This window comes from Leptonychotes weddellii, chromosome 5 (genome assembly GCF_054177405.1).
Source record: "Leptonychotes weddellii isolate Sample4059 chromosome 5, ASM5417740v2, whole genome shotgun sequence".
Taxonomy (NCBI): Eukaryota; Metazoa; Chordata; class Mammalia; order Carnivora; family Phocidae; genus Leptonychotes; species Leptonychotes weddellii.
In genome coordinates this window covers 140,816,005-140,825,357 of record NC_138373.1, presented here as the reverse complement: position 1 = coordinate 140,825,357, position 9,353 = coordinate 140,816,005, and the positions used below count along the sequence as shown (strand labels likewise).

At 38.7% G+C, this 9,353-nt stretch overlaps 1 long non-coding RNA gene across 1 annotated transcript in view; it reads left to right on the top strand.

The window, feature by feature from the left end:
- The window catches only part of LOC145721879 (uncharacterized), a 23,838-nt gene extending 20,455 nt beyond the window's left edge, over nt 1-3,383 (top strand). The window contains exon 2 of the long non-coding RNA XR_014145873.1: nt 2,109-3,383. This is a non-coding gene — a long non-coding RNA (uncharacterized LOC145721879). The remainder of the gene's footprint in view (nt 1-2,108) is intronic.
- Nucleotides 3,384-9,353: the final 5,970 nt, after the last annotated feature.

Below are 9,353 nucleotides of genomic sequence, written 5' to 3'. Positions count from 1 at the left end.
GGGGAGATGAACCATGAGAGACTATGGACTCTGAGAAACAAACAGGGTTCTAGAGGGGAAGGGGGTGGGGGGATAGGTTAGCCTAGTGATGGGTATTAAAGAGGGCATGTACTGCATGGAGCACTGGGTGTTATACGCAAACAGTGAATCATGGAACACTACATCAAAAACTAATGATGTAATGTATGGTGATTAACATAACATAATAAAATTAAAAAAATGTAAATCACAAAAAAAAGAGAGAGCTACTGAAGGAAGAGGCTTAGCAGCTGCCTTATACCAACAAATTGAGACAGCAGATCAATGACAAAGGGTGTGAGACTCAATAGGGCATGGCTGCCCTACACCATCCTTCAGAGTGCACTATTTTACCTCTGTCTTCCAAGTGTCATGCAAATGTCTTTTGTGGCCACTCCTAAAATGGTACCATGAAGAGAAGAGAACTTTAGGAAACTTAGCTCCAGCTTTGTAATGTGACAGTACGAAAATACCACACCTATAATTGTACTTTAATTTATGAAGATATTTAAAATACTTTGGATATAGCTCTCGGCCTTAGCCCCATCTTCTTGGAAACCTCCGCTCCATGAGAGCCAAGTGGAGGAAGAAGCAAATGCGCAGGCTGAAGCCTAAAAGAAGAAAGATGAGGCAGAGGTCCAAGTAAACCGCTAGCTTGTGCACCCATGGAAGCCACAGAAGCAGAAATAAGGAAAGACAGAGGCCAGGGATGCTGGTGCAAATTGTTGGACTGCATGCCTACTTTCTAGAGCTTGATTGAATGGATCTAGAACATCCATCGCCATCTGATCACAATGATCACCTTTGAGAGACCCACCCTGCTTATACCAAACTGTCCCTTTCGGTCCTTTTTCCTGGAACTGTGACTTTCAGGACTAATTCTGATTTCATTTGTGGCTGAATGTAACATGTGTACCATAAATCATCTCTTCTGTTGTCTTAGCTGAAGAAAAATATAAAAATTTATTTTCTAATATTTAGATCCCTATGATCAACTTTTTTTTGCATTATTTCTATAAATATTTTGTTCTAGACAGTTTAAGGTAATTTTATGAAGCTCTGGTTTAAGAATGAATTGGGGTTTTCTCCTACAAAAAGTAGTATAAAACTTGTCTGTGTTGAAACACACTTGCCATATGCTGGCCCATTCACCTAAATGAGCCAATTTCTTTGAATATTTTTGCAGTGTTTTTCAATTATTTGTTCTGCATCCAATTTTACTCCAAACCAAATGGAAGGCATTATTTTCTGTAAAAGGTTTATAAATCAATGGAAAGATTTGAGGTGATGATAGCAATATCAACTCAATCATGTTATATACAGTGTTCTTTTTATTTAAAATAATCCCAAAACATGGTCTCCACACAAACCTCCTCCCTTGATGTTAGAATTAGTCAGAATTGATTGACAAGAAGTTTCATATTTAATTTTTTAAATCCAATAAATTATTATTAATCCTATAAATTATCAATAGTATTTTTTAATTTAAATTCAATTAACCAACATATAGTACATCATTAGTTTCAGATGTAGTGTTCAATAATTCATCAGTTGCTTATAATACCCAGTGCTCATCACATCACATGCCCTCCTTAATGCTCATCATCTACTTACCCTATCTCTCCACCCACCTTACCTTCAGCAACCCTCAGTTTGTTTCCCAGAGTCAGGAGTCTCTCATGGTTTATCTCCTTCTCTCATTTCTTCCCATTCAGTTTTCCCTCCCTTCCTTTATGATCCTCTGTGCTGTTTCTTATATTCCACATATGAGTGAAACCATAAGATAACTGTCTTTCTCTAGTTCCATCTGCATCCATGTCAATGGTAGGTATTCATCCTTTCTGATGGCTGAGTAATATTCCATTATATATATGAACCACATCTTCTTTATCCATTCATCTGTTGATGGACATCTTAGCTCCTTCCACAGTTTGGCTATTGTGGACATTGCTGCTATGAACATTGGGGTGCAGGTGCCCCTTCAGATCGCTACATTTGTATCTTTGGGGTAAATACCTAGTAGTGCAATTGCTGGGTCATAGGGTAGCTCTATTTTTAACTTTTTGAGGAACTTCCATACTGTTTTCCAGAGTGGCTGCATTCCCACCAACAGTGTAAGAGGGTTCCCCTTCAATAAATGGTGCTGGGAAAATTGCACAGCCACATGCAGAAGAATGAAATTGAACCATTTCCTTACACCATACACAAAGATATACTCAAAATGGATGAAAGACCTAAATGTGAGATAGGAATCCATCAAAATCCTAGAGGAGAACACAGGCAGCAACCTCTTTGACCTCGGCCACAGCAACTTCTTGCTAGACACGTCTCCAAAGGCAAAGGAAACAAAAGCAAAAATAAACATTGGGACTTCATCAAGATAAAAAGCTTCTGCACAACAAAGGAAGCAGTCAACAAAACTAAAAGGCAACCTCCAGAATGGGAGAAGATATTTGCAAATGACATATCAGATAAAGGGCTAGTATCCAAGATCTATAAAGAACTTATCAAACTCAACACCCAAAGAACAAATAATCCAGTCAAGAAATGGGCAGAAGACATGAACAGACATTTCTCCAAAGAAGATATCCAGATGGCCAACAGACACATGAAAAAATGCTTCACATAACTCGGCATCAGGGAAATTCAAATCAAAATCACAATGAGATACCACCTCACACCAGTCAGAATGGCTGAAATTAACAAGACAGGAAACAACAAATGTTGACAAGGATGTGGACAAAGGAGAATCCCATTATTAATGGTATTTCTTAATGAGAATCAATATATTATTTAATTTCTTAACACAATTCCCTGACATTAATTTCTTAATTCTCTGACTATATTTCCATTGTTTTCCATAACTCTGATCCTCTTTTTAGTGTAAGCAGCAGAATGGCAACTCAAAATGACAATGACATGATGTATTCAATAAGAGTTCCACTGGTAAAGCCAGATCATACATTTCCCAACTGCCACCCATTCCCTCCTTCCTCTCAGCATCTCCCAACCCTCCCACACAGCTGAATAAGTGTTGAGAAAAACAGCAAGTAAACATTTAGTTATAAAGTATTAGAAATTAATGAACATAAGTCCACTGCTTCTAACCTGCCCTCTTGTCATTTTTCTTCTGGTTTTAATTATAAGGTAGACTGGCCTTCAGTCAAACTTTGAAGAAGTAGGAAAAAAATTGCACTGACTTTAAAAAAATCATCTGATGAAATCATGATTCATTTTATTATGTAAAGGAATGTAAAATACATACAGATAACATGTTATTTAATGTAAACACTCCATTTTAACCATATCCCCCATGTGTTTCATTCTACCAGCAACTGATGGCTAATAAAAATGAGATTCTGGAATAGTTTTCCACTTGCATCATTTGGAGAAAAAAATGTCTATAAGGGCTTTCTGATGTTTTTATAAACACAGCATTGATTATATATAATTGATATAACTCTAACATAATGGTTGGCAGTCCCTGACTAGCTTCTTCTAATTTCCTAACAAAATGCTTGTATGGAGTCTGTATTATTAATTTCCATTTGCTATCCGTTCCACATTCACACAATACTTTCAGTAAATCTTCTAAAGTTTCAAGGAGGTGCCTGTAAGTTCCTTGTTGTAAATGCAATGAAATAATGAAAATATTACTCACCCAAATTAAGGGAGGATGTTTCCCCTTGGAAAACAGTTGGAATGTATTGGGCTACAACTGGATTGTAATTCTCGATGGGAGGGAGGGCTCTGTTGGGAAGGGAGTCAACTTCTGGATTCAGGAGCCTTTAAACTTTAAACAGTAGCAGAGTGTAGCAAAGACAGCTCTGATTGAAGAGATGAATAAAAGGGTTAGCAGGTGGCTGGTGAAATTCTGTGAGAAACAATGTGTCATTCTTCAAATTTTTCAAAGAAAATAATTGGATTTTTCATGGAACCTAGTAAGGGTAGAGTTTTCCACTAAAGTAGAACAGGAGGTAGAATCCAAACGTCCATAAAATTTAGGAGTGGACAGAAGACCAGGAGCCTAAGGAGTGAGGATAGGAAATCAGGAATTCTCTGAAGTTGTAGGCAGGACTTTGGTTGTGAAATTAGAGATGAGGGAGGGAAGAGTTGGAACTAGTTTAACCTAATTTTCAAAGGGCAGTTATGCCAGTTATTTCACTGTTGTCTTTTAACTTTAAACCCATTCTCATGACTCTTGTGATGTTCTGCAAACCGCATTACTGCTTTACCCCCAGGTCTCCATTAGGATCTCTGGATAGAGGGCACCTGAGGGAGAATGCTCTTCTTCCAGCTACACTTCTTCAGCCTGGTATGGCAGTTTGTTACAGAAGCAGCAGCTGAATCCAGTTTGCAGTTTCTCTAATTCGCAGAATTTATTGTTTTCCTTCAGACATATCAGCACCAACCAGCTGGTTCCCCCTCCTAAGAGGTCTGGGTCCTTGTCTGAGGTCAGAGATAACAGCATCAGCTCTCTCCTCATAGGCTGAGTTACAGTTGAGGGGAGAGTGGCCCTCCTGTAAGCTATGTGCGGTGATCATGGCAAATAAGGGCACATCCATGGAATGCAGAAAAAAAAAAAGAAAAGAAAAAGCTTATTAATAATACCATGATAGAGATTCTGAGAATGGGTCTTTCTTGAGATATGAGAGAATCAGAGAGGACTTGCTGATGGGGAGGGTTCCTGTCTGTCCAGGCTGGGCATATTTGGCTGCCTTAGAGGGGACAATTTGATTCCCCTCTCCAAATAATCCAGCCAAGCAAAGAAGCAGTATCCCTCAAAGGGGCTTTAGAATAAATTACTCCTAAATCTGTAGGCTTATGCCTCATGGGCCAAATCCTACCTGCGGCCTTTATGGCCAGTAAACCAACAATAGTTTTTACATTGTTAAATAGCTGAAAAAAATCAAAAGAAGAGTATTTTGTGACACATGAAAATTATACAAAATTCAAAATTCAGCATCCATAAATAAAGTTTTACTGGGTCACAGCCACACTCCTTCGTTTAGAGGCTACCTATGGCTACTTTCATGCTACAAGAGAAGAGTTGAGTAGTGTGACAGAGACTGTGTGGTCCACAAAGCTGAAAATATTATGTGGTCCTTTACAGGAAAAGTTTGCAAGCCTTGCTGTAGGAGAAAGACTAAAGTAGAGGATGAGGTGTAAGGAGGAGACAGATTGGGATTAGCCTTTGGGGAAGATGAGTTAAGATGCCAAAAGTGGATACTGTGTTCTTCTGTCTTCTTAGCTGCCCCTCTGAGAGATTGTGTAATAGGTTTATCAGGATGCTAGCTATTTTCTTCAGAAGAAAATAAAAAGAGATGGTGAAAATTTATTGTAATTTCAGGGGAAATACTGTGAAATAACTAGTTTGAAGTGGAGACAAGACTACATTTTTCAGTGGGCTGTGTGCTGGGTCACCCTTGGGGCACACGGGTGTTCAAAAGTAGTAATAAGCATGGTGGCTCTGAGAGAGGAGGGAGTTAATGATAGAATAAACAGGATGGTGATGGAATGTTGTATGGTGTGATGATCTTGGGGGAACCCTTATTCTTCCTTATCAAATTTCCCTAACAGGGAAGAACTTTCTGCTCATCTTTCCAAGAAGGAGTTGTATTACATTGAACACTTTTGATTTCTTTCCCTTTGGTTTATTTTCCCTGAAAGTAATCCCTTTACCAGTGGCTGGGGTTACCGTGCTTTCAAAACAAGATACAGATTCAACTGTGGCTTTCTTTCTCTCTTGCCATGCCTGTCTCATGGCTCACTAAAAGGCAGTGGGCTTTCCTCTGCTTCCTACCCCAAGATGGTGAGCATACTTGGACCAGGACCTATCTCAGAATGCTTTCCAAAGGCAGTCTGGAAACCTATCATTCTCTCCAGTCCTTTGACTCTAATGTGAGACAAGCTTTAGCTTGGCTGAGTATATGAAGTCATATTTGTAAGCTAACGTTCTCCACAGACAAGTCTCAGGGTGCAATTTACAGAGAGCTAATTCCTCGTCTTATTTTCAGTCTAGTTTTAGTAGTAATCCCCACATTTTGTGGGATATTAGATACTAACTGACCCAATAGAAGATGGGTGATTCACATTCCATGGCCTTCAACACTCATGACCATAAATTTAGAATGACTGCAAACATCATGATACGTTTGGTGTTTGGATTTCCTTAGGAAGATAAGGGGCAGAGTTTGTGCTAGGTAGGTATGAAGACAAACTTAAATGGAATGTAGAGAGCAAGAACTTGGCTTCTGTTCAGATATCTAGTATTTTCATATTCTGTAAGCTGGAACTGTTGACTTCTGTCCCATAGCCCATCGTAATAGCCCCAGATATGCAGAGCTCGAAATGGAGAAAGTAGATATTTTCCGAACCCACTTCCTTGAATCACAGGGTTACCTTATCTTAGCTCAGTTTACTTTATGTTATAAGGACATCATCTTCCTCACTGCAAACAGACCTTGGTGCATAGTTCTAAGATTGATCTGGATTCATGTTCCTTCATTTATTTTATATTTCCAAAGTCTTTGTGTGTGTATGTGTGTATACAAACACTGTATTTGCCTTGTCTCCCTTTAAATCCTAGTCCCTTCTTTTATTAATCGACCTCAAGAGGAGTGACTTGGAATATGTACATTGGAGCAGTAATTCTCAGCTTGCCAAAAGGTATAGAATTAGATCTGTGTATATTAGAATTTAGAATAAGGGATTCAGAGGTTCTGCAGGAATTATACTATCTACCTCACAGGATACATATCATGTACCTATAGGAAATATAATGCATATTATGTTATCATGTACTAGGAATGATACTAGATTCTTTGTCTCATTTAATCTTGACTGGTATGTGTGTATATCATATATATAAAATGAGAAAAAGACTCTAGTATCATTCCTGGACCATAATACACATTTACTACTATTGTCAATACTGTTCACTGAGAATAGTAAAGATAGATTTTTTTTTTATTTTTACAGATTTTACTTATTTATTTGACTGAGAGAGAGAGAGAGAGAGTGCACACCAGAGAGTACAAGCTGGGGGAATAGCAGAGGGAGTGGGAGAAGCAGGCTTGATCCCAGGACCCTGCGATTATCACCTGAGCCAAAGGCAGACACTTCACTGACTGAGCCACCCAGGCACTCCAGTAAAGATAGATTTTTATGGAAAAGGTTTCAGTTAAAAAAATAGAGGATAGTATCTTTTTATTTTTGTAATTAAAAACAGAATAGAAATTGATCTCAAATCTATCTCCTTACTTGATTTCTAGCTTCAATTATGCATATAATTTAATGGACTAAGTCCATATTTCATCATATGCATAAATGTTAGGACTGTAAAGGCCAGTGGAGACCATCAGATACAACTTTTGAATTTTATATACATTCAAATTGAGATGTGGCCTGTTTAAATGGTTCCCAAGATTTTCTGGCTTTTCCCACTTCTACACAGATGCAAAAATATCTTGATGAAATCTGGATGTTTAAAAAATATGCATTTTTTTTTTTTTTTGCTTCTTCAGATTTTTGGAAGAATGTTTTCACTTTTAATTTGCATATTAGTTTCTATTCATTCAAACCTCTGTCCTCTTTGACAAGAAGCTATGACGTAAGTAAAAACAAGGCATTCAGAGTTGAAAAGCTGACTCTGAATATATTAAATCACTAGAGTGCCTGTAACTGTGGAACTGATTCTTAGAGTTAATCATTACTAATGGTTTTCCCAATGGGGGTTGATTTCTGATAATAACTCACTAGCCTCTCCAACACTACATCAGCCATGATTAAATGTTGCTTGTGAAAACTTGAGGGTGATTTTTTAGCTCTGACCAACTGACTACTTACTGTATGTTCTGAGAAAGGGGTGTTTTGCTTGGGTGGTAACATTAGGAAAGTGGAAGAAAGTTCCCTAGCCATTTTCAAAATGAATAGTTCTTTACTTTGTTTCTTTAACTGGTCTGCTAGTCTCATTATGTGAAGGATCATATTATCAGCACATATAATATCATCTTAATCATTAGAACAGATTCTAAAACAAAAACAAAAAGCCACACTAGCTCAAAATCAATTTCCTTCAGTAAACCTCCTATAAATAACCATAATTTACCTACTACTTTGAACCATTCAAATGAAATCTCAAAACATGGAATTCCATAAAAATTTTTAAAAATATATTTGTTATTTATCTCTGAATGTGTTATAAGTTTTCCCCAGTTACTTATTTAAAATCTCTGCCTATAGCAGGCAGCTCTGGATTTGAGTCTTGATTCAGTTACTTTCTAGCTGCATATTGGGCTAATCTGTTTGCTCAGCTATAAGGATAAAAATGGTACCTGTCTCATGGAATTGTTATGAAGGTTGATATAACATATGGAAAGCATGTGGCATAGTGCCTGGTACATAGCGACCGCTCAGCAGTATCTGTGATAATTACTATCAGCCCATTTTACTTTTTCATGGGGACTGTAAAATGTTATTGGGAAGAGCATGGACCCTGCAGAGGGTCAGTTCTGGGGTCCAGATCTGTCCAGCCACTTACTGTGTGCTGCATCTTGAGTAATTTAATTAACCCTTTGAGCCACTATTTCCTCATTTCCAAAATGGATATACTCTAGTAATACCCAGTTCACTGGGTTGTCGTGAGGAAAGTGCCTATTACGACCCTTTTCTCACAATCGATATTCAACAAGTTAACATTTACCGTGTATTCCGAGGGCAAGGCAAAGCACAAGGTATCACAGTAAGTTTCCAAAGAAAATAAACTCGTGTTCTCTACCATGGGCAAGGAGAGAAAAAAATGGAACAAATTCAAGCCAACCATGCACAATGAATTGCTGATGATACATATGCAAATTAAAAGTGGGTCTCTAATCCATGTCCATTTATATTTTTCCCAGTGTGCGTGCGGAGGAATTTTCAATTAGAGCCTTTCCCCTGATATTTTTAGACGTCAGTAGCTCTCCAAAGCCCAGCTGAAATGTGGGGCTGATTAAAGACTAGAAAAACTGGAGCAGTCACAAACTGTACAGTGGCCAGTGCCACAGAAACTAGGATGAAACAAACCTTTCTAACCAAGAAAGGTTGCTCCCCTTCGTCTCGCGGAGGTAAGCGGAAGGGCGAAACGGCGGTCAAGTTGCCCGGACAGAAGCAACCGCAGAAGGGCCCCTTCCCAGCATCACCAGCTTCCCCATCCCCGTCATGGAGGATTTTCCTCAAGCTTCGTGACGGACCCGAGGCGTGGCGCCCGCACCGGCCCCGCGGACGAGGGGTCACGGCAGCCGGGAGAACTCCAGTCCTCACACGGTTAAACCTCTCCCGAGGAGGGAGGAGGG